Source organism: Cucumis melo, chromosome 3, assembly GCF_025177605.1.
Source record: "Cucumis melo cultivar AY chromosome 3, USDA_Cmelo_AY_1.0, whole genome shotgun sequence".
Taxonomy (NCBI): Eukaryota; Viridiplantae; Streptophyta; class Magnoliopsida; order Cucurbitales; family Cucurbitaceae; genus Cucumis; species Cucumis melo.
Genome location: NC_066859.1, coordinates 3,557,450 through 3,583,111, shown reverse-complemented (window position 1 = coordinate 3,583,111; position 25,662 = coordinate 3,557,450). Strand labels below are relative to the sequence as shown.

General features: G+C 33.5%; 1 long non-coding RNA gene across 1 annotated transcript; it reads right to left on the bottom strand.

Annotated features, from left to right (window-relative positions):
* Positions 1 to 8,513: 8,513 nt before the first annotated feature.
* Positions 8,514 to 9,558, bottom strand: LOC127148372 (uncharacterized). The gene is made up of 2 exons (XR_007819323.1): positions 9,307 to 9,558; positions 8,514 to 9,042 (listed from the first exon to the last, which is right to left on the bottom strand). It is a non-coding gene; the product is annotated as an uncharacterized LOC127148372 (long non-coding RNA).
* Positions 9,559 to 25,662: the final 16,104 nt, after the last annotated feature.

Genomic DNA, 25,662 nt, shown 5'->3' with positions numbered 1-25,662 from the left:
GCTTTATCTAAAGCTAAGTTCAGTCACCGCCTAAATCTACTCAAAGTAGTAAATTTATATGTTGAGGAATAAATACCTGAAGTCAAGACTATCAAGGAAGTTCTTTGTTCAAGAGGGAGAATATGTTGGAGAAATAATTTTTGAACTCGACTTCCTTGCTTGCTGAATCTATTAAAAAACAGTTCAAGAAGTTAGAATTAACTAAAAACTAGAAATTAGTTAAAGTTAATTTCTAACTAAGTTGTAGTTGGTTTAGTCACTCTATAAAAGAAGAGTTGGTGCTTTTGTCGAACTAGTCTAAATCACTGCGTAAATCCTTTTTCTTCTCTATTCTCTCGAATTTTTTTTACTCCGTTGTTGAAGCTTGATGTTACTTCTTTCATGGAAGGAAGGGACTTGAAAGAAAGGGGAAAAGAAAAATTCTGCATGAACAGAAGAGAAGAAATGCAAAATAAACTTCCATCATTTACCTTTACTTTCCGGTAGTCCTGGCAAAGAAAGAGAAAAGGGTGGCAACTGTCCATCATAATAAATATTGCATTGATAAGCATAAAAGGTAAAAGAAAAAAATTGTTTTTATTTCCAAAGATTTTATCGGTACTAAGATATTCTTGAGGTTTCTGCAAAAGATTCTTCTATTGGTTACTTAGTAATTAATAATGTAGTGCATGAGCATACCAATTGTGTTGAAATGACTGACACTTTATTGGTCATCATGTTCATATTCTAAGTACCACTCTTCACTATAGAGAAACCAATTAATAACTTTATTGTTTCACAAACTCAAGTTGATGGTTTGAGCTCGAGGAAAAGTATTAATGTTAATTATGTTTATATGAGTTATCAATTAGATTCGACCTTAAATTGTGCTAGCTTTTCTTTGGTATTGTCTTTATTGGTGTATAAACTTACTACTATATTTCTTTAATTTGTAAAGTGAACTACTTACTTTAATATTCAAGAACACAATAAAATAATTGAAAAAAGAAAATGTTTAAAAATATTATTATAATTTTTCTCGTTATTGGTTGATAATTAAAAGTTAAAAGAAGGGAGAAGGAAAGCAAAAAGTTCAATGGACACAACCCAAATGAAGGTAGAAGTGAATAATGTTTATGCTAAGGGGGTTGGTAGAAGTAAACATCTATATCAAATTAGAAGGTTAAATCTGCCCAAACCCAAATGGAAATATTAGAGAGAAAAGAAGCTTCTTTTTTGGGTTTAAGAGTGATGTTATTTTTGACCCCAACAACCACAATTAATGAACAACATTTGATGCATAATTAAGACTCATACATCATAATTATCTATTTTAGGACAAAGATTTATTGGGAAATTATTAGAAACTTTATGTATGAGAAAAGTAAATGCTAAGGAAAGCAATGCCCTATTTCTCTTTCTGTTTGACAGAGTATTGAGAGATTTTTTTTAGTGTCAATCCATTTCTTTTAAAGGGTAGTTTGATGGTTAAAACATCACTTTTTTTCCAAGCTAAGGCAACTTTTGATTGGTCTCCTAGTTCTTTTGAAACTGTCATGATCAACTCAACTTTGCATGACAAAAAGTTAATTCTTCATCTTTTGGTTTTATTTTAATGTTAAAAAAAGTTTGTGGATATATGAATAATAGCTAGGAGCTATAATGTTGAACTTGAAGTAGTCATTTATTTTATAAGGTGAAATGTTGTTTGAGTTTTAAGTTTTGACTTTGATTTTTATATCATACTTTTTTTCTTCATTTTTATTTGATTAGTTTGATTTGCTCTCTTATATTTAATTGATGGATGTTCATAAAATTAGTCATTTACCGAAATCGATATATTTTAAAAAGATGTGGAAGTTGAGATAAGACGTGGTTGAAGTTTGTTTGTTTAAATATACTTGTAGATATTATGCAAGAAACTAGAAAGTCAATCATAAGCATTTTTATTTTCTAGGCAATTTTTTTATTTATGTTATGTTAGGTGATATATTATATTTACTTTCATCTATTGACTAATTAAGTTCATAGGACAATACAAGGTAAAGAGAATTTGATGATCCTTGACCAACACAAATAAATGACAAAAATACTAAAAGTGGTATTTGGCGACTTGAGTAATTTGGGAGAGTTGAGTTGAATGAGTAAAATAAAACCAAAATCCCATTTTTGGTTCGACAATAATTACTATCTCGTTATTTGTATCAACTCACATTTCTCACCAAAATACTTACATTTCTCACATCGTTGCCCCCTAAATGGGAGAGTCATTTTTGTTTCTAAATAAGTGAGAAATTAAGAGAGAAGGAAAGATGGAGGAAAAGGAGCTAATTGCAAAACTATCTTGGTACTTGTAACGACCCAACTCTTTATATTAAGCTAAGGTCATTACTACTTAACAGGAAATAAAACTTTCTTAAAAGAAAATAGAAAAAAATAAAACAAAATTTCTTAACCAAACCTCAAGTACTCATTCAAATCATAAATAAACTAACGTATGTAGAAATAAATCTCTAAAATAAAATCCTAGCTCGGGCCCTATCTAGTTTTAAAAATAAATAATGAAAATACGAAATACTGAAATCAGAACTAAAAACATAATGGTGGAAACAAAACGTTTCCTTATGGCACGCCACGGTCACTTCTTGTCATTCGTCAGCTTTCTTTTGCCTCTACCTCAACCTTTGCCTGTAAAATTAAACATTTAAAGAGTGAGTATAAAAATATACTTAGTAAGGGACCTACTACTAGTCTCGCTATGAGTCTGTTAACTTCTTATTAGCATCCTGTAACGTAGGACCCCAAAACTGGCACTTTCCCAAACATGCGTAAATAGTAATCCTGTAGGAACATCTCTGGTCTTCGGTGAACCCAAAGGAACACCTAGGATAAAACTGGTCTTCGGTGAATACAAAGAAACACCTAGGACAAACTGGTCTTTAGTGAACTCGAAAGAAGACTAAGACAATCGGGCTGTGAGTGACCCCATCAAGTCACTTCTATATATATCATCTCATATTGGACTGGTGATCCCATCGGACTACACAGTCATAAAAAGACGGTGATCCCGAGGGACACCCATGTGGGTACGACTCTAATAGATAAAGCTAATAGTACACCTTATCCATAGCATGTATCATAACCTAACATCATAAGCATGACATGAATATTAATCATAGCATTCTTAATCATGAGGTTAATATTTCATGTATCAACATTAACATCATTAATCATCATCATCAACATAACTTAGTCATAACTATCAGTCATCATCAACATAAACTCAGTCATAACTATCAGTCATCATCAACATAAACTCAATCATAACTATCAATCATTCTCATCATCAACACATTATGCACATAGTTACATCAATGCATAATGGAAAAAATTACATTCAAGCTCTTACTTCAATTTAAAGGTCTAGTAGGAGAATCTTTTACCTAAAGATTAGCTTAATCCAAAAATATTCCAAACATTAAGGTCAAGCTTCCCGAGAACAATCCTAAACAGTAAGGGTAAAAGTATACTAAATTTAATAACTTAATTAACAGTTGCTTAAGGATCCAAAAATTCAGTTAATTCAACTTACCCAAAGTTGAGGTTGAATTCCAATTCAACCTTGATTGGGGAGAAATTAAAGTTCTCATTTCTTCCAATTAGAGCTAATCGAGCCTTCACAAAGAAATAACCCAATTTAATCCAAAATTAAGTTATTTAGGGTCCAAAATTAGTATCTCATGGGTATTACCCAAAATCCATTAAATACTTACCAAAAATAGGGGAAAAAACCAAAATATAGGCTTGCAGCTTGGCTAAGGGGATTGGCTCGGGTGCAGCTTGAAGACAGGGAGTGGCTCGCGTGCGGCTCGAACGTAGAGAGTGGCTCGCTTGCAGCTCGGACACTGAGGACGGCTTGCAAGGGAGGAGCAACTCGGGTGGAATGCGAAAGCTCGGTGGTGTGGACGATTGGCTAGCGTGAGGAACCGACTTGGACACTTGTAAAATGCGATGATCGGCAACTGATGAGGCTTCGTCGATGGCGTTGCTACTCGACAGAACGACACGACAGAAGACGACACGGAATGAAGAGTCAGTACGATCGACGAATGACGGAGGAGACAAGCGGCTCGTAAAGGGTCACGGTGTTTTGGACGAAAACACAGCGAAAGACGACGGAGAAAGAAACCAATGGCAGTGGAGATGGTGGTGAAACACAGACGGAGAGGGTGGCGGCAAGTCCTTGTTGGTAGCTAGGGTTTCCTTTGATGAAGGTAAGGAGATGATGAATTAGGATTTCAAAAAGGAGGAGAAGGTGAATAGTAAACACACGCACTACGAAGCCTATTTAAACAAAAATAATAATATAATTATTATTATTTCTATTTCTTTTTCCTTTTACAAATAAGCAACTCCTTCTCTCTCTTCATTTAAAACCAATCAAATCTTATTTTTTAAACTCAAATATTCTCTTTCTTCATTAACTCTTCCCATCAAAACACCACATTTATCTTCTTTTATTATTTTCTCCCAAAATAAATATATTTTTTCTCAAATAATAATATTATTCCCAATATTATAATTATTCTTATCCTTTTCACAATTTAATTATATATATAATTATAATTATAATTCCCTCAACTTCACCACAATTAAATCCACCAATCACAATTCACTTAATCAAATCTTTCCACCAAAATTTCCAAATTTCAAATAATTAATTAAATATTTTTCCAAAATATCTAATTAATTCTAATTTCTACAAAATCAAATAATTTTAACAATTAATTCAAATATCACCAAAAAATTTCAACATGGTCAAAATTAGACTTAAGATAATTAACATTAAAATTACCTTAATTTGGGGCGTTACATACTTATTGCAATTACATCTTTAAATTTTCAATTGTAAAAATTTGACTCCTAAACCTCTACAAGTGTTAAAGTTTGACTCTCAAACTTACAATAATTATAGAAATCGAACTCATAATTGATAAATTTGAACCCCTAAACTTATATAAAGATTTCAATTTATACCAATATATAAGTTTGAGTGTCTAGTTTGACCAAAATTTAACGTTTATATAAGGGTGTTGAGTTAATTCTTTAACTTGGAAATAAGTGTTATAACTATTACATTTGTACTTCTTTACACCGTCTACGAAAGGTAGTTTTTATTGTTTGTCCAAAAATAAGAAAAAATAAAAAATAAAAAACCAATCATTAGCGGTTGGTTGGGAGTTGGCTTCGCAATGCCATTAAATTATCTAGATTAGTTACAAATATAATAATCAAAATCAAAATATTTGTATATATAATAATATTTTAAGAAACTTACAAATATAGAATAAACCAAGTGTAGATTTTGCTATATTTGCAATTTTTTTTAATGTTGTCATGCTCCGGATTATTATTCCTACAATCGTTGACTATTACAATTACTCATTCCATCTATTCGATAATCATTTTAACAAATATTTTTATATTTTTAATTAGAAATTATTAAACACTTTTTAAAAAAACAAAGTTATTGAACACTTTTTAAAAAAACAGACTTTTCATATAAAAATCCAGGTGGTTCAAATCTAAACAAAGAAAACCTCAAAATACTTACAGACTTTTCATATAAAATTAGAGAAAAGTTAAAAAAACCATTAAATACTTAAATTATTAATTATTTTGAAGAAAAGCAAATTACTTTTTTTAATAAGTTGAACCAATCCAAATACAATAAACCCTTTAATTTAATTTAGTAGGGGATAATGAAATTTATTTAAGAAAGAAAAGGAATGGAAGTGAAGGGTTTGAAGGAGATAAAAAAGGTGTAAATTAAAGTTGGTGATGAAGCTGTTGGGACTATGGAATGGACCCCTCCCCTGGGTTTAAATATGGAGGAATTGGTTAGGACTGAGAGTTAGTTTCACTATTCTCCACTTTCTTATTTTATTTATTCTTTTCTGATATTGGAAGATGCAGAGCCTGGAGTTTGGTCCATTCCTTACAACGCATCATTGTATTCACCCATATATAGTTTTGGGAAGCAAAAGGAGGTTGCCCAAACTCAACATTGCTTTCTATTTAGGAGGCAAACTGGGTACCAATACCAAACCTACGGTTAATGGACTCTAACCAACTCGGCCCCTGCGACTATGACCACACGGTAGGGAGCAAAATTTTGTACGGCCCAATCTGGATTGTATATGTCTCCACCTCTTTCTCCGCTCTTTCATTAACGGCGGATCCGAGAATTAGATTAGGGTTTTCACTTTCATTTGTCTTGATAGAAAAATTGGCGTTAGAATAGATTGGCGGAGAGTTGGTTCACTGGATAATTAGAGGAAGCCCATTTGCACACCCCAGCACAAAGGCCCAAAGCAAATGCCCTCAACACTCAACAAAAAATAATTTAATCGTTTAAAATCCTGTTTAATAGTTAATAGTACAAAGGGGAATTTAAGTACAATGTAACTTTTTGCAAGTTCGATACAGTGAGCTCAAAGTGATCGTCACTATTAATTGCCACGACCTCTTACCAATTCATCTTAGATGTAGATTGGATTCCCCATTCAAATTACAAAAAAAAAAAAAAAAAAAAAAAAAACTATTATCAGATATTGAATCTAATGTTTAAATACAAATAACATGATATGAAAAGTTACACTAACAAATTAAACAACACTAATAAAAAGGTCCCTAGAGAGGAAACAGTTAGATTTTCTCTTCTCAAAAACCTCAAAATTTCACCACAAAACACAAAAATACAAAACAAGCCAGGTTCTATTAATAGTTGTTCATTCAACAAGACTGTATCCGTATAAAAAACCAAAACAAACAACAATAACCAAAACACACCATTCTACTACAATATCAGTTTAAATATAAAATGAACAATAACCAACCACTAGCAAGGAGATCAAAAAAAATTTGTTTACCGGAGATTTTTAATTTAGTAAAAATAATTTGAAAAAAATGTAATGAATGGAGCTTAAACCTCATTATTTTAATTATATTATATTATATTATATTATATTATATTATATTATATTATATTATATAAAGAGCATAAAACTATGGTGCTGGAACTGTATTAAATCCATCGATGACTAGATAGGAACTTCTACTTCTGAGACGAAAATAGGAATGGTTTGGAAAATAAATTGAGAAAAATGGGTGGTTTTCAAATTATTTTGGTAAAAATGGTGGTTTTGCTCGCTTTATTAGAATCTGTTTACCTCAAATGAAAATGACAAAAAATTTACATATACATTTTTTTTATCATCTTGTTTCTAATGATTTTCATATCATTTGATTTGTAATGACTTTTGCGTAATTTTTTTAACATTTTGATATGTAGTGATTTTTGCAATCATTTGCAATATTTTGTCAATAATTTAGGTAATTATTATTATAATTATTCTATACAAAGAAAAATATGAGAATCTTAAACTGACGTCGTTTTTAAAAAGATTGATCCAAATACATAAAATTCAAATTTAAATAAAACATTAAAAGAATCAACAAATCATATTGATACATATACTTCTATCCTTGTATAGAAGAAGACCCCCTATTACATTGAATATGACCCTATTGATTCATATAGTATCCACAATCACCACGATCTCTTACATTTGTTGATCGCCCAACGTCTATATGAAATTGTGAGGTCTGACCTTCCTCTATGTTCAGCATGCCAAGATTAGTCTAAAGAGGTCGAGTGTCGATGTTGGCATCATGGGATCAGTATTGGCAAAATGAACAGTTGAGGATGTTGCTGAAAGGCCCAACAAGTGGAAATTAATTTTTAATTGGGGAGGAAACGACAATGCAGGGGACCTCCCTGGACCACCTGCTTTGATACCATATTAAACTGTCAATTCACCCAAAAGCTTAAGCTGGTGGTTGAAGGCAAATTTTGATTATATATCACCAACACTATCAGATGATTATGCAACTAAAAATAATTAACTCATTCAATTAAATAATAAACCCTTACAAAAAAAATGGTATGATGCTCCTGCCTTTATGATGTACAATCGGCTAATATTGGAGTACCATTCCATGTACCAAGGCCTAACATCTATGTCGTTCTTGATTAGAGGTCCACTTGCAATCAAATTCTCTTGATCTTCCCAAAGTGAAATTTGGGGAGCCAAATATCTAATCCAATCACACTCGTGTCGATCGCGTAGATCATGTGCAATCGGGCATTTGTGTCACAAGGTTCAAGGATTTGTTGCATTATCCCAAATTGATGCATAACACGATCTGGGTAATGTCACTCCACCACGAAAAAAATATATGAGCGTATCTCATAACCCGCGACACAATAAAGTGGCAAGTTTTGTGTATTATGTAGTCATATGGCTTTCAAATAATCTGCATATATTTTAAACCATTAATAAAATAATGAAATTAAAGATTATCCGTGGGTAAAGGAACAAGGTAATATCATGAATTGAATCGTACTTGATTACATGTAACTGTGTCCAATATATACCGATACTGGAGTAGAACATGTGTAGATGTTCTAATGACAGAGAAGTCATCATTCCATATGTAATAATCATAAGTTCAGTACAAGGTGATGTTAATAAACATGTTAAATATTGCTAACATATTAAAAATATCTATCGTATTGCTAGCGTTCAGTACAAGGTGATTCTCATACCGATGTAGTCCTCGTGGTGCTAAGAGAAAAAATCGGTCCCATCCTCAAATTTGTAGCAATAGAAAAGGAACTATAATGTCATTCTCCCTTACATAATTGTGTATACAACCATGCAAGATAGCTAGCTCCCTAACTATATGTTCTAACATTGTTACGATCTTCCATCAGAGAGAGCTACATCAAGTGCACTCAATTGTTGGATTTATCAGGAAAAACCAATCTGCCAGTAGGTGTGAGGATATAAGCTGAGTATACTGCTGTTATTGGTTTTCAGTAACATCTTCAAGTAGATGGTCAAAATTGTCAATCTGTTGTGCTAATCACAGTAAGTTGAGATGACCTCCCCTAAAAACATTGTCATTCGTCTCTACTCCTAGTAGATCATAACACAACTGGCCCTATTATAGTTAAGTGACTCAGCAAGTGCTCATCCGCTAATGGGAAGTTCAGACTGGATGGCTACGTCCTACAAGGTGATTGTACACTCTCTATGAAACATATGGAAGGTATGTGTCACTTGACACCATACTCTACCAATGTTGTGATGAGATGCCAAACAAGTTGCACAAATTTAATTTGTACAATTCCATAGATTCTAGATGCATGTAGATAGTAAAAAAATATGTGGATCTGGATTTTTCCATCATCAGATATACCTCTCGACGTCTATAATGCATAGCATGAACATGCACATCCTCTCATACTTCCTATGATCGATGGCTCCCCTAGAGATGTAGAATGGAATGGTTGTATGGTCATGTACTAATGTCACCGTCCATCTAGTGTCATTCAAATAAAATTAGAAGTAGTTAGACATTACAGCAAATAATCATAATTAGATGTGAGACTCATGCCTCAAAAAGAAGGAAAACCATAAGTGTTCTCGAACTATCTCAAGGCTATGGCAAACTAAGATGAAGGAAAAAAGGGTTTTAAAGTTGAATCTCAGACAGTTATGTGGAATTTCGAGTAAGATTGAAGGTAGAAGTGAGACCCTGAGGCAATCTTTGTGCTTGTTGAGCCAAGATTTGAGGGGGGTGGAGCATTGCTCATCATAAACCTAAAGTAGATTCACTACGTAAAGAGATGGGAATGTAGAACGTGTACCCTACCATAAATATTATCTCTATCCCATCATTTTTGTCTATAGACAATGCATCACATAATGTCTCATTAAATTGGTTGAATTCAATTTGACGGAGAATATTTATGTGCAGACATGGTTGAACGTTGAATTCTATCCCAAATGGCCTATTAATAATATTTCCATTCATGTTGCATTGAAATCCCGCAACGTCCGTTGTAGATAATCAATCACAACTAGTATTTAACATAAATAAAATTGTAAGTAGATGTATTTTGTTGCAATAATAATAATAATAATAGTAATAATATATGATCTTAAGTCAGGTCCCGTGTTGTGCAAATAATGGTAGGGTTAACCCAACCCGACTCGATTATGCATATAATATATATATAAGGTTTTGAAACTCGGGACAAAATTGCCCTGAGATCACTCCGAGTTTAAAACTTAAGGCAAAGTTTCTCCGATCTCGAAGGAACTTTGCCCCAAGTTTTAAAACTCAGAGTGATCTCATGGCGACTTTGACTTGAGTTTCAAAATATTTTCATTTTGTTTTTCATCCCGAGGCACTTTCTAAACTACACCCTTCCTAAGTTCATCCTCATATCTAATATTTTATTAATTCTAAAAAGTAGAAAGTTACTACACCTTCTTTACCACAAACCAAACGACCCCTTAATAGTAATAATAATAATAGTAATGATAATGATAATGATAATAAGATTAATGAAAATGATAATAGCAATAATATAATGATAATTCATACCTAACATTTGTTAATGAACTTATAAAAAGTGTAAAATTATGTCTCCATATCGTAACTGTTAAAATATAGTAAAATGGTGTTATTTTGTTATATAGTAAAACGAAAAATAATAAACCTTATATAAAGAAAAAATAGATTATTGAATACTCCAAAAAAGTAGTTAGGTGGAGAAATAGATTTTTTTTTTTTTTTTGTCTTTTCTTGAAGAATGCTTCTCTTGAAGAGAGGCCTTCATGTGAGAGAAAAATGGAATGCATCTCTTAAGAGACACATTCCAATAAAACCAAAACAAAAACCACCCATTTTCCCCAATTTATTTTACAAATCACCCCTATTTTTAAAATCTCCCAAAAAACAGCCACAAAATTCCACATTAACAACTACTCTTTCCTTCCCCTAAGAAAACCAACAAACCAACAAAGAGCGGAACCACTTATGATCCTTTTGCCATGACTAACCTAACAGCTACTAGTTTCATTTCTAATCCCTTCTGTAGCAAACCTACACAATTGGAGACCTCACAGAAGCAACATTAGGACTAAACAAGAGAATTCATTACACAATGTAAAAAACCTTAAACCTCATACCATGTTCCAAAGGCTTCATCCACACCTCAATTTTAAATTGATGGTCACGTTATAGGTTTCTGCTTGAGGACAGAGTCTGCTCCGCTGGGTTTAGAGGGGTGAGCATTTTTACTTTTCCAGCCACCTTCGTCTTTGTTGCAGTTTTAAAGCCCTTTATATGTTAAATCTCGAAGAAAATTAATATTGATATTACAAGCATCATTGTGTGACTGCAATTTTTTGGCATTGTTCTATGAACGTGTAAAGGAAGAAGGCAATAACCCCTAGAAAACCCTTTGTGAGCCTAAAGTTTTCTCCTCCAATCTTTCGCTGGTCACCAAGAGATAATGGAAAATTGCATATGTAAAAAAAAAAAAAGAACTAATCTAAACTAGGGATGATAACAAAAAAACTATTACCCAATAATTAATAATAGTAATTGCAAAAATACTGAAAATGTTTAACAAGGGATCCATAGCCAATTTTGGAAAATGGTGGTGAAATGTAGTTGGTGAAATATGAGAATGCCAAACAGATGAAGTATGGAAAAGGAAAAAGTTGGCAACAATACACGATTTAAATTATTCAGAGAGGCTGCTTTACTATTTTCAATTACCAATTAGAACACAAATAGTTATCCAATGGTTCGACTTTAACCCTTCATAATCTTCTTATAGATCCCATCACTACTACTATCTAGGTGTGTTAAAAAAGAACCGATAACCCAACCAACCCGGATTACCCAACCCAAACCGTATGGGTTGGGTTAGGTTAAAATTTTAGTTGGGTTGGATTGGGTTCAAAAATTAAAAAAAAATGAGATGGGTTATCGGGTTGGGTAGGTAAAGGGTCGGGTTATCCTGACCTGACCTGGATATAATATAATATATATCTATACCCTAAATACTTTAGGTCCTTTTTAGACTTCACTTTTTAGTCTTCAGCCATTTCAGTAGACTGTCATCCCACCTTGTTCACCAACTGACGATCAGCGCTCCCAATCCACACTCAAATCCCATCCCACATCCTTCTTCCACAATCGACACTTCGTAGACTTCACTTCGTAGCTCCAAGTCTCGAATCCCATCCCACCTTCTTCATCGTCTAACCCCCATCCCACGTCCTTCTTTGGCTCTTTGCATTCATAGCCGATTTCTAGCTCATTTGTCGAAATTTCACCTAGTTGTCCACCCTCCATTCGTCAGCCCTCGTTCGCTCTCCTACCGACACTTTAGATTTGGTGTTGAATTTGGATTCTACTTACACTTTGGTAAGTTGATTATTTTAAACTTATATCTATTATTAATAGTTTGTTTATGGTTAATTTCCAAAGTATTGGATATTCATTTTCATATTTTGTTTCCTTGTATCTAATTTTAGTAGTTTGTTTGTGGTTATTGTGGTGATATCTCATGCCCTGCCTCAAATGTCATGCCCTGCGATCAAATGGAGGATGTGTCGCTTAGACGTTAAGCGCATATTCCTTTTCTAGGATGAAGCGCCAACCATCTAGTAAGCAGAACAAATCGATACTTTAAAAATTTAGACGCGGAAGGTAGACTTTGAAGAAAGGAGAATACTTCATTAATGTAGTTAAAATAGTACAAGTGGCCATGGGTACTTAAGTCCCTTCAAAAGAAATGAAATACAACTAACTAGACTTACTCGTGTAACCTCTACATGCTATGCGAAAAGACATTGACTACTACCAAAACGATGCGATTTCAAGGACAGAAGGTGATCACGACTACAAGTTCAACACTTGATGTCCCTCGCTAACTGGGAGGGGGGAATGAAACAAAAGTTTGAAAGGTTAGATGAAAACGTCTAGTGAGCAGGGTCTTTTATCTTTTACTATTAAACAAATCAAGTTGTCAAATGACCTTATGAGAAAATTGGTTATATCAAAGGTAAATTCATCATTTCACAATTCTTCATATCACATGTCTTAAGCATGCTGAATATTTATTTTATATAATCATTCTACACATTTGGTTTACACATTTATACCCTTTTTCCTCGGCTCAAGTGTTTACTACACTCTTTTACCCAGTTATAGCCATGTAGAGTAAACTCAACGCATTAGCAATGCCCATCAATTTCACTACGTGTTAGTGTCTTCCAATGCCATATTACACAACAAGCAAAGGGCGTCTTCTAATGCCAGATCATATAGCAAGTGTGAGACATCCTATTCAAGACCACACAACATGAACAGGATATTCTATTCCAGATCACACAGCATGAATTTAACATCTTACCCCATATCACACAACAAGGGTAAGACATCTTATCGCATATCACACACCAAGGATAAAGCATCACATCATCAAGGATACAAGGTTAGCTTATCTCAAAACATAACATTAGGTATCAACACTCAACGCATGTAATGATACAATATTTAGAACGTTAACTCACCCCATGTCAACATAAAGTTATTCACAGAACACATTGTCACACATTGTTTTCATCAGTGAACTTACTTACAACGGTAGTAGAAAAACATGCAAAACATTTCACATCATGCATAAACTCGAAAGGAGCTAGTAAAGCATTAAATAAGAGTTAGAAACTCTTTTTCTTATTGCAAAAACTTTTAAGAAAACCACTCACTATTACAGTCGACCCTTTTAGCTTCTTTAGTCAAGGTCCCTTTGTTGGTTCTAGAATCCTAATCAGAATGAGCTTGCTCCTTGCCTCAAATCCTTAAGCACCTTCAAATTTTCTCTTTCTTAACAAGATTAGGGTAAGAATTTTTTTCAGATGATTCGTGCTTTTTATTTATAGATATTTCTAAGCTGGTCCCTTTATACTAAAATGATTTCCCTAACCAGCTACGAAAAGTGGCCCAATCCAAACATGCCACGTGCCTCTAACATGTCTTATCCTAAACTCAAGTTAGGTAGTCAGGTCCCGTCAATCACTGACCTACTATCTTTTACATCACATCACCATCCCTAGGTGAATTAGATTGACTTTACTCATCCGATTGTCAAGCCCCCTTCTGGCATCAAGGTTCTTATCGCGATTTAGCCATAACTAACACTTCCACGATCAAGAAATCTCTTTGCATATCATTCTTATCGCAAGGCTTTTCGTCGCATTAGCTACATGCGATCAAGGCCTTACATGATACTTTTATATGTTTTATGTCTTTGAACACAATATGCTCAAAATGTTCCACACAACCCAAAGGTATTTGATTTACAGTAATTGTTTGATGTTTTCCTATAGGTTAAGAGATGAAAGTGGACATATAATTTGGTATTAATCTACAGTAAAGTGGACATTCGTTTTGACCTTGTTATTGATTTTCATTTTCGTTGTTTTTATATTAATCTATTTAGCCTATATGTTGGGGTCTTGATATTTATACTTTACCACATAGATCTTAAGTTTGGTTAGAAGCAACTATGATTATTATTCTTTATGAAGAGATGAAGGAAAAACCAACCCGCTAACCCAACTTGGCCCAACCTAGATTTTTTTGGGTTGGGTTAGGTTGGGTTAATCCTTGTACATTGAACTTATAGGGTTCGTTTTTTGCTAACCCGAATAGTTTGGGTTGGTCCATAATTTTTCTCAAATCCTACTCAATCTGGCTTATGTACACCCCTACTATTGCCAAGCAGCTGAACCATCTCTCCCCAACCCATTTTGGAGGGATTTTCAAGTAAGGAGTCAAAAGAGTGGTCGTAAGAGAAAAGCTAAGAGAAACTGTAGTTGGCCCTACAATCAGAATTTAACAAAAAAAAAAAAGGTTAGAATACCATCAAAAGCAAAAAAATGAATCAATAATGTATGATTTTGAAAGTTTCATAAACCAACAAAAAAAAATCTTTTATATGATCGACCCATTTTTATAAATTTATTCATTAGTGATCTTTCTGTCATATATGTTGAAAAAACAAATGTTGATCATTGTTGTGTCGTGTCGAACCACTGTCTTGAAAGCAAAATTCAGCGCGACCTCGATGCTAAATTGTATTTGCCGATTGCTCCCCAAGGTTAACACAACATTCCAATGCTTTCGTGTGAGTAAGGAATGGAATCAAAGAAAATTAAATCTTACTTAGGGAAGAAATCAAAATTGTTTTGGAACAGAAAAAGACCACTACATAACTTTTTTTCTTTTCAAATAAATATATAGAAAGAATAATGGTTATAGGTATCATTTGAATCTTCCCTAAAATAGACATCCATCCATTTAACTCTTATTTAGGCTAACTCCTCTCTAGAGCATAATGCTGATTTAGTAGAGCTCAGCCCTGGATAATATCATGGCCACTTTTAAGTTTCCATTACACCTTTGTTCAACCTAAGGATTATATCATAATGATGTGACTCTAATACCACTTTTAGGGACGACTTGGGATATAAGTTCTCATGCCTTATAAAATATCACTTATTCGATAGTTTGGACAACATCTTAAACTTCCATAAAATCCTATGAGATTCATAAAGAATGAAATTGCATATTTTCATACTACTAGCAATCTTCAGTAATTTGCCAAATTACGCGACAATTCATGACGTAAGTCATGCATAACTTTGCTAAATATGACATATATAAAATATTATCACTACTTGTGCTAACATGTTAATAGACATGCAACACTATTATGAGCATAATTAATAAACATAGTCAAAGGTTTTCAATCATACCATAGATTTCTTGAACACAAGATATGTTACCTTAATTAGACACCCCCGCATTTCTAAATATTTAGGTGCATAACATAACCAAAGTTCAACAACCATTTTGTTGAGGGGAATAAATTTCATGCTCTATTCTAAGGTATTCATGATCTCTTTGTTACGATTTATGTCATAAACTATTTCCATCGTCCAAGAATGCATAGACTAATTAAAAATCATCACAATAGCATTCCATTTATGGCATTAATAGCAATACAAAAACTATGAATCAATATGCTTGCCAATGAAATATTCAATATATACTTATAAAACGTATATTGAATATCATGCTCAAATATAATAATGAAATAAAATTGCAAAATTCTCATGTCATATAAAATTTGAAATATTGTTGAGCCTTAAACTATAGGAAAACCCAATTCATAGTAAAAATCAACCCGAGAAAGCTCATCAAGTTTTAAAAAGGTACAAATTACCAACCAAAATATTTTCACTACATTTGAAAATTAAAAAGAAAATTGGATTGAGATTTAAAACTAATCAAGAATATCATTATCCAAACTTACAATAACTTGACTCTCTATCACATGTATCATGAGACAATGACAGATCCAGAAAATTTATTAACAGAGGGCTTTATAGTTCAGTTAAAATAATTTATAAGTGAGTGGTTCTAAAAATTAATAATTTTTATTGACTTTTGTACATCACAATTGTCCTCTACGAGATTTCATATTTTGAAATCGATACATAATAACTTCATTATCTATCTTATCAAATAAATCCCTCTCAATATATGTTAGAAGACAATCATTCATCCATTGGTCTCACATTCGATTGCGCAACTGATTCTTTATAATGCTCATAGCAGAAAATGTTCTCTCCATGGTATCCCTTATAACTTGTAAGATCAATGCTAAGGTAAGCAATTGAAAAGTATGACTTCGAGGTTGGTAGGGTCCTTTTTGTAGATATGCTCTACGAGCTTCGTCTCCAATATTACAATTGTAATCAAGAATTCTAATTTTTAGACCAGGAATATCTACTGGTAAATCTTCTAATTTTACTTCAATGATGTACCTCTCATAACTATTATTACTTTTCTTCAAAGAAGATGATGACCTCATCGATTTTCTTAAATTATTTCTTCATTTAGATTTCAAATTAAATCTACAATAACATAACATTGTAACGAGAATAAATAAGAAGATATTGACATATAACAATAATATCATAACTTAAACAACCCAACAAGTTTACTTAAGATCCATAAATTATTTCAAGAATTAATAAAATAGGTATAAAAAAATGAACTAATACAAAAAATAAGAATGATTTGAAATATGAAAACCAAATCCATAAAAAAATATATAACAAACTTGAAAAGAGAACATAAATTACAAAACTTACCTCATAAATTAAGAGATAAAGTTGAAGAAGAAGCCAAGAAGAAGTTGAAAAAGAAATTTTAAAAACTAAAACAGAAATAAGAATGATTTTAAATATTAAAATGAATGCATCTAAATAAAATAACAAACTTAAAAGGAAAAAGAAAAAAAAATGAATAAACAAAAACTTACCTCATAAGCTATGAGAAGATGTCGAAGAAGAAGCAAAAATAGTTGAAAAAACTAAAAAGCTAAAAAAAATAAGTTGAAAGTTTTATAAAAATAAAAAATAATAATAAAATGAATAAAGTTGAATTGCCTAGTAGCTTTAATTTTGGTGAGGAGTAATGTATAATTATTATTTCCTAGAAAATAAATTACATAGGTGAGACTACCAAACAAAGTAACCATTATATGTATATATGTATACATACATGTATATGTGTATACATACATGGATAGATGTGTATATATACATGTATATGTGTATACATACTTGGATAGATGTGTATACATACATGGATAGATGTATACATACATACATGTATATGTATATATGTATATACGTACGTGTACATGTATATAGTGTGTATATATATATATATTATATAAAGACGATAAAGTTGAGGGGAGACTCGACTCCCCTCCCCCCGGGCTTATACTAAATTCGTTAGTGTCATGAGATAATTTGCTACTCATGAAATATCCAAACATATATTCATCAAGTATATATCAGATATAAAATATTAAAACCAATTAGTGAAATCTCAACATTTTAAAGTTACATTTATGGAATAAATTACTAGCCAAAATATCATTAATAGCCTTGGAATCTAAACGTCAATTTCTAACATGATTATATTTTTCCTTTTAGTTCCATCAACATCTTAAATAAGAGCACTCTCAGGCCCACAAATCTCAAGTTCGACTTTAAAATCACAAAGTTTCCTTGCTTTGCAAGATGGATGGTGTTGCGTGTGCTCAAGGCAGAAGACACCACCGACATCCTCCACTCCCAGTCGCAATTGAAGCTTCAACCGTTCCTCTTCATCAGTCACTTACTATTGGCTCTCATCATCATTCCAGATTGCTCATGCCACTGGTTGGTGATTTTGTCTCAAATTTGCCCTCGCAGCAACAAATCTTGTTGTATTCAATGGTTAGGTTGGATTTTCCTGACACCTTCTAATTGGAAACAAGCTGGAGATCGTAGATGTAACTAGAGGTGCTCATATCTGCAATTCAAGACACTAGAAGAAAATTAGGCTTTAATGTCAGTTGGAAAAGATGGACATGGATATTTAATGTTAGTTTAAAAAAATGGATCTTCAATGTCAATTTTAAATCGACATCAAAGATGAAGGACTAATGTCGATTTAAAATCGACATTAAAGATATGCTTTTTTACAACCAACATTAAACATATATTAAAGATAATAATTTTAATATTTTTAGGGTTCCATATATATAGCAAGAGATATCTTTAGGGTTTTATTTTTTTATTGTTTCAAACCCCCAAATCACCCATCTCTCACGCTCTCCCTTTCCCTTTCCTCCGTCTCGTTCATCTTCTTCAACCGCAAGCACACCTAGTGCCAACACTTCTCCCTTCCCTTCCTTCCTCCTCCAAGCCTCCAGCCGCCGAAGAGAACATTCAGGTCGCGCTGAGTTCATTTATCGGACCTAACTTCGTTTTAAGTTTAATGAACTAAATAAGTCTTTCCTCGATATATAAACATATAATTATATATTTATCCGCAAAGTATAGAGAAAGATCTCTTTGTTCCCGCAAGGGAAGGTTTGATAAAATCAAACGAGAGGCTATTCCTCTTTTCTCGGCAAAAAAAGAAAATCACATTTCATTTTCACTTTCAATTCCATTTTTCTTCCATTTATCCCTTCCATTTCTGTTCTCATTTGATAATTTGTGTCTCATTGTGTTGTTGTATTCATTTTATGCCAAAAAATGGAAGCGGCCATGGGATTGATGTGGATTAATCGGCGGATGCAACATTTTCACCGGAAATGTTTTGCATAATGGTAGATTCGAATGTTTCCATTCACAGCGCCATTGGTCTTCAACTCTGGCCTCCATTCTTTGACTTTTACTTCTGCAGTCAGCTTCAATATTCTTGGTTCTTCTTCAATGAAATTTTCCCTCTTGCCCAAGATTTGCAAGATTCCTATTACACTTCTTTATCCTTCTCTATCGACCATCTCTGACCTCACCCAAATCCAATTCCAAGGCCCCAATAGTAAAAAATTTTCTTTTAATAATTAATTTGCTTCTTCTTTCTGGTGAAATCTTGATTTCATTTCTTTAATTTCGTTTTTCAGGGCTTTTTCATGACATTTATTTCGAGTTGGGTTATTCCAATCCTCCATTGCGCATCCACAAATTCTTTTTTCTTTGCATGGATTATCAAGAATTCTTCAGAGATTTAGGTACATTTATTTATTTTGATAAAATAATTTTAAAATGAAATTAAAGTTAATATTTATTTTGACATTTTTTTATTATTTATAGTTCAACTTAATATAAAGAGTAGACGACTGTCATTTTTTCATGCAATTACACAAGAGACAATTATTACTCCACATGTATATATTTTAATTATAAAATTATTAATTAATCAATTAATTAATTAGTATAAAAGTATGTGTTCACACGAGATTTCCAAAGAAATTTGGTTTATGGAGTTGAACTTGTGTTGGTGTTGTATTTACGCGTTGATTTGATGCGATGTGGTTCGATCTCTAGAATTTTATCATCTGATTCTCTCTCGACTGCATGCTTACACTTAATTTGAGGAAGCGAAACACGTGATGTTCTTGAAGTTGGAGCCTTGAAAGAAAGCTTGTATCTTCAAAGAAACTTCAATGTTCTTGAAGTTGGAGCCTTGAAAGAAAGCTTGTATCTTCAAAGAAACTTCAATCTTCGACGGTGATCGACTTTAGAAGTTAGGGATCGACTTCAGAAGTTAGGGAGTCTTCTAGCTCTTGGGAGAATTGTCTCTAGACCTTATAGAGTAAAAAATTTCCAATCTTCACAGATGAAAAGAACTCCAATATTTATAGAGTTCCCTGGTTGGGCTTTTATGGACTTGGGCCTGGTCAGGTCCATGGGCTCAATCATATGGATTTGGGTCATATTTAATTTTTGACTAAATTAAGCTTATTTTTTGGCTCAATTAAATTTTAGCCCAAGTAAATAATATTTAATTGAACCAAAATAATTAATTTGATCCAAATTGTCATAATAAAGACATGTGACATCATTAGAATTGTCCAATTTGTCTTTAAATTTAATTTGGGACACATGTCAACTTTTAGCTAATCCAAATACAAATATTTTAGTAAATGACCCGACAATTTTGAATTGGTTCCAAAATTTCTTATTCAACAAATGCCTCTTTCAAGATTTATGCACATGTATGGGTGGGTGAATCTCGAAAATATAAATAAAGTCCAAATACGAGTTTTTTTTTTTTTTTTGCTCAATTTGACATATCAAATTAATCAAACTATGAATTTAGTATATGAGTTTGATTTAAATTTGAAATAAAGGTTAGAATATGGCCGATCCTTAATTTGAGAAAAGTTTAAGGTTTTATCCTCAGCTTACTTTGATTTAAGAATAAAAACATAAATTTGGTGATGATTTTTTTTTATAAAATTTGAAACCATATTTTAATTTGAGATAAGGATTAGGTTTCTACCATACCCTAATTTATCTTGAGGATGCACAAAAATTTGGAATGACCAATTTTAATTTTGGGATAAAATAGCCAAATTTAATTTTGAGATAAATACAAGACATCAATCTTGAGATAAAGTTAGATTTATGGCTGCAATTTAAATTTGAGATAAAAATGAAGGCAAAATCTAAATTTTGAAATATTTAAATATGTTTAATTATCTCAAAGAGTGGAAATCGAGATTTTATTTTATTTTAAAATATGTTTGAATATCTCAAAAATGAAATCCGAAATTTTATTCCAAAATAAAATAACATAAGATAATTGAATTTTAATTTTATTTTATTATTTGAAAATTTTAAAATCATTCCAAATCCTATTAGGGACTGGACACAAGCCTTATAAATAGACTCATACCTTGATTATTCTTTCCTCATCCAACAGAACAAAAGTATGAAAGAAAAGAAACTTCTCTTCTCTCTTTTTTTTTTTTTCTAATAATTTTTTAAACTCTCTGTCCCTTTTTTTTAGAAATTAAAGTTGTTATGCCTCTTTTTGCTTCCAAACGCATCTTCAAAATGTGAGAATTTTTTTCTTCTTTTCTTTTTTTTATTATTCTTTTTTTCGCAATCGTTTGGAAAGGTGACTCCGCCGTCAGCGATCCAACTTCTATTGGGGGACGATTGAGCTTTTTTCATCAGATCCACCACCGTGGTAGGAGCGATTGGGCACCTTCGTCGTTTGGAGAGGTGACTCTGTCGTCAACGATCCAACTTCTACTAGAGAACGATCGGGCTTTTGAAATCAGATCCACCGCCATAGTAGGAGCGATCGGACATCTTTGTTGTATGGGGAGGTGACTCCGTCGTTAACGATTCAACTTCAACTGGGGGACGATCGGGCTTTTACTATCAGATCCACTGCCCTGATAGGAGCAATCGGACATCTTCGTCATTTGAAGAGGTGACTCCGCTGTCGGCGATCCAACTTCTATTGGAGGACGATCGGGTTTTTTTCGTCAAATCCACTGCCCTGGTAGAAGCGACTAGACACCTTCATCGTTTGAAGAGGTGACTCCACCGTCAGCGATCCAACTTCTACTGGGGGACGATTGGGCTTTTGTCGTCAGATCCATCGCCCTAGTAGGAGTGATCGGACACCTTCGTCGTTTGGAGAGGTGACTCCACTGTGAGCGATCTAACTCTAATAGGAGGATGATTAGGCTTTTGCCGTCAGATCCACCGTCCTAGTAGGAGTGATCGGACACCTTCATCATTTGGAGAGGTGACTCCATCGTCTGGAGAAATGACTCCATCGTCAGCGATCCAACTTCTACTGGGGACGATCGGGCTTTTATCGTTAAATCCACCGTCCTGGTAGCAACGATCGGACACCTTCATCGTTTCGAGAGGTGACTTTGTCGTTAGCGATCCAACTTCTATTGGAGGATGATCGGGCTTTTACTATCAAATCCATCGCTTTGGTAAAAAGCGATCGAATACCTTCGTCGTTTAGAGAGGTGACTCCGCTGTCAGCAATACAACTTCTATTGAAGGATGATCGGGCTTTTGTCGTCAGATCTACCTCTCTAATAGGAATGATCGAACACTTTCGTCGTTTGGAGAGGTGACTCTGCCGTCAGTGATCCAACTTCTATTAGTGGACAACCGGGCTTTTATCGTCAGATCCACTGCCTTTGTAGAAGCGATCGAAATCCACCGTCCTTGTAGGAGCGATCAGACACCAGTCTTGAAACTTTTATTTTTTGATCGCTCGACTTTTCATTTTCCTTATATTGAATGCAATTTGTCGTTATTTTTTTCTCATTTAGTTGGTATTCATATATATTCAGATTATTTAGGAGCCTCCGTGGTAAATGATGCTCTAATTATGGCCGTAGCTTAAGGGCCTTTTCTTTCTTTTTATTTTTTTATATGATTGTATTTAGATTTCTTTAAGTTGCCTACGTACCCTTTATAATATAGGGATCAAGTCATAACGTAGTTCAATTGATTTTTTTTTACTGGACTGAACTTCTTTAAGTTGCTTACGTACCCTTTATAATATAGGCATTAAGTCATAACATAGTTCAACTGATATTTTTAACTGGACTGAACTTAAAGTTTTCCTTAAGCTACCTACGTACCCTTTATAATATAGGGATCAAGTCATGACGTAATTCAATTTTTTTTTGTCGTTCACTTTTAAGCTCTTGTGGTCTAGGAGCATCATACAATTTAGGCTCTTGCGATAAGGAGCTTTGCATGTTTAGTAACTCATATTTTCATCATGGATTTGTTCACCTTTTTCGTTTGTAGAATTGGTTAATATAATAAGTCTTGGCTTCACTATCAAGGAGCCTTCTGTACTTATGTCAACAGATAGCTTCCTCTTCATGCGTGATGGGACACGACTGTGAATCTTACCATCATCATTGTTTTCTTCATGAAATAGCTTTGTCTTAAAAAATTTCATCTCTCTTTGTTGTTGATTGTTTGTCATCTTTAGACGATCAAAAGCAGATGTTGAAGGTCAATCTTTCTTCGATGTCGAGATACTTAGCCTTTTGAAAGCTGAAGTTCGAGTGGAAGTAGATGTTGGACATTGGTTTTCTTCTTCTTTCGTGGTCATACTCAATCTTTGAAAGACTGAAGATCGAGTAGTTGAAGGCTTGATACAATCAAAGACAAAAATCATTTGCTTAATTTCATTTGAATTTTCAACTTCTTTTGAAGGTGCATAGTTGTTGTCGACTTCTACTACGCTGACAACATGACATGCAGTGACTTCTAATATTTTTTTTGGATTATCCTCAAGGAAGCTTATTTAAAAGAATTATGTCAAAGTTATCGACCATCGAGGTCGGAGGAAGTCCTCGTCTTTTCCTTTGATAGGTTTAGGCTTCAACATGTTCTTGTTTCTTTTTACCTTATTTTTATGAGAGATGCTTCCTTTTGAATGCTTTTGAAGGAACTGCAACTTCGTTTGAATGGAATTTGTTTGTCTCCCTTTTTGACGAGCCACGACTATCCATTCTTTGCCATCATCCTCAATAGGCTCTTCTTTGTTTTGAGAGTTCATCATCATGATCTTTTGTTGGAATCGAACAAGTATAGTTTCAAAAGTCCCAAATTAAATCAAACTTTCCATTTGATCATAAAGCAACATTGATGGCAGAACACTTAAAGTCATCTTGACTGCAACATGATTCGTTTAAGCTAATTCATCAATATCCAGCTCAATCTTATTTTCACGAGTCAACTTTAGAATTAGCTTCTTCAACACAAAGTACTTTTCAACAGGATGACTAATGACCCGATGATACTTGCATTAGTTAGGATCATCTAATTTTCCTACTTGCTCTGGTTGTTTACATTCTGGCAATTGAATAAGTTGTTTCTTTATCAATTGCTCCAACATGTCTGCAACATCAGAGTCAATAATGGGATAAACTTTTTTTTGTCTTTCTCTAAGAGTTGGGCATTGCTTTTCATCGCCATCATGATTTCTTTCATGTTTTGTTTCTTTTCTTTTAGAGAAAGATTTTTCAATGAAGTCTCTTGAACAACCATAGACTCGTTTAGGACACTATTTGTAATCTTTTTAGTATCATTGTTTTCATTCTTGTCACTTCTCGTTCTTTGAACCAAGAATTCTTTTGCTCCTTTGTTGGCGATATTCTGCTTCATATCATAGGTGCTAGTTGCCAATTCTTCAAACGTGCGAGGTTTTATTCTTTGTAAAATATAGAGAAGTTCCCAGTGTATACCTTGGGTGTACATCTCCACTGTAAACAGTTCTGTGAGCTTGTCTTTGCAATCCAAGCTTAAAGCTCTTCATCTATTTATGTAGACAATGACTGGCTCTCCCTTCTGCTATTTGGTGTTTGTCAACTCCACCATGCTGACGACACACCTAGTGCTATAAAAACGATTGAGAAACTCTATTTCTAGATATTTCCAACCGTCAATTACTTTCGGCTCTAGATCAATATACCACTCGAAAGCATTTCCTTTTAAGCTTCGAACGAACTGCCTGACTAGTTGGTCTCCTATTGATCCTACATTTTTGCATGTTTCGACGAAGTGGGCAATGTACTATTTTGGGTTGCCTTTTCCATCGAACTGCTGGAATTTTGGAGGTTGGTACCCAGGCGACATTTTCAAGTTATCAATTCTCTTAGTGTATGGCTTAGAGTACATGAATGAAGTTTGCAACGGTCCTCCATATTGGCTCTAATGGAATTTGTGATCATATCCTGTAGCTGTTGGACTGACAGGAGGCAATAGACATAGACTGTTGCGTCTGGTTTTCCTGCAACACAACTTTTCCTTTATCATCAGCTTTGATAGTAGGAGTTTTGCTTGACTCAGCAGTTTCACAAGTCTTCATTTGATCTTTTAAGGCAAGGATTTCATGATCTCGCTCCTCAACAACTTTCATTAGGAAATTTATTTTCCTCTTCATCGATGTCATCGCTGCCTCAGCTGTCACATCTGCCATCATGACAGACACTACTTCAAGGTATGATTCTTTGTCTGATAGATTAGAAGTAGGCATAGAGTTTTTGAACAAAGGATTCTCTCTGATGATGATCTCGCCTTTAGGAGATTCTATCAGTTGTTCCAAACTTTTCTTCTTGAGGATAGAATCTTGTTCTTGCATGTTTCTCTTTAAGTGACTTTGGGTGACAAGTCCAGTGTAAGAGTTGTTTGCAACAGTAGCTTTGGATGCAACTTTTCTTGGTGCCATTAGCTTATCTGTAGATTTGGATGACAAGAGAGAGATGAGAGGTAGAGAGGTCTCATTGGGCGTGCCAATTTGTTCACACGAGATTTTTGGAGAAAT